We start from the raw sequence: 1289 nt of genomic DNA, 5'->3' as shown, positions 1-1289 counted from the left end.
AACAAGGTCGGGATCTTTCCACTGGCGGGACAGCTTGTGGACAAGGAGGGACCGGATGTGTGGGGGTCACAGCAGCGGCACTGCCACCTGGGACTTCAGCCCTCCCCACGCCACCTCCCCAGGCCTGCATGCCCTCAGGGCCACCAAGAAGGCTGCAAACAATGGCTTTGTTTTTTTGCTTTGAGAAACAATTTATTCCCGTGATGGGGGCTGAAGGAGGAGCTGGAGCTAGAGCCTGGCCTCCTGCCCCCTTCCCTCTGGTCCCAGATAAAGAGGGGCTCAGCGGAGTGGCCAGCTGAGACCTGAGCAGGTAGCTGGTGCGCCATCGCCAAACTCCAAGGTGTCAGTGTAGAGGGGAGGGGCCAGGGAAGTGGGAGTTGAAGTAGAAGCCTTCTCACGTGACACCCAGGTGGGCGGCTCACAGTAGCCCGTGAGCAGGGAGAAGAGACATCCTCACCACCCTGCCTAGCTCGCACCATGTAGCTGCGGTCAGGGGGCAAAGCTCCACTGTTAGCCTCTGGAGCGGCCTCAGGGTCAGGGTGTGGTTTGGGAAGTAGTGGGACAGCTTCCCTGGGCACGTGAACAGCTTCCCACGCTCATGGGGCCGACCTGAACCTCCGCCTCCCCAGCCAGTGCTTTAGCTTCATCCTCTGCATAGCACGCGCCCACCAGGTGGGGGTGAGCACGTAGGCTATGCTGCGGCAGGAGGAGCCCACCCGCTTGCAGGCCTGGAACCCCTCCGGATGCTGGTGTGGTCCAAGGAAGAAAGGAGGGCCACAGTGAGACCACGGATAGCTGGGAGGGTGCGGCTCCAGGTCACTGGCACTCACGGCAAAATGCAGAGCCCTGGCCAGTCCTGCCCCCGCTGCCACCAGCATGCCCAGCACAGAGAGCATCAGTCAGTAAATAAGCACTGAGCTTCCGGACGCGGAAGAGGAGAACCCTGCGGAAGCAGAGCGTTGGCCAGACTCTGGAGCGACACATGAATTCTGACACTACCTCTCCTGAGCTTCGTGAATATCTGCCGCAGAAACCAGCGTTTCTCCCAGGGAATCTGTGGCTGATCAGCGTGGTCGAGAGCAGCCGGGAAAGGAAGGGAAGGAAGGAAACGGCAAGAAGCCCATGGAGAGTGTGGGTAGCCTGGGTAAGCTGGAAGGTAGATCCACGTGAGTCCCCACTGGATGGCATATGCCATCGGGTCAGAGCCACGTGCATCTGAGGACTGACTTGCTCTGGGCCCAGCAGCCCATGGTGTGCGAGCAACTGTCTATGTCAGAGGTTCCAGGCTG

At 60.4% G+C, this 1289-nt stretch overlaps 1 pseudogene; it reads right to left on the bottom strand.

Annotated features, from left to right (window-relative positions):
• Window positions 1-279: 279 nt before the first annotated feature.
• On the bottom strand, window positions 280-896 carry LOC105820850 (annotated as a pseudogene).
• Window positions 897-1289: the final 393 nt, after the last annotated feature.

The sequence above is a fragment of the Propithecus coquereli genome, unplaced genomic scaffold (assembly GCF_000956105.1).
Source record: "Propithecus coquereli isolate 6110/MARCELLA unplaced genomic scaffold, Pcoq_1.0 Scaffold540, whole genome shotgun sequence".
NCBI lineage: Eukaryota > Metazoa > Chordata > Mammalia > Primates > Indriidae > Propithecus > Propithecus coquereli.
Note: the sequence above shows the minus strand (reverse complement) of the source record. Positions and strands in the feature narration are given on the sequence as shown.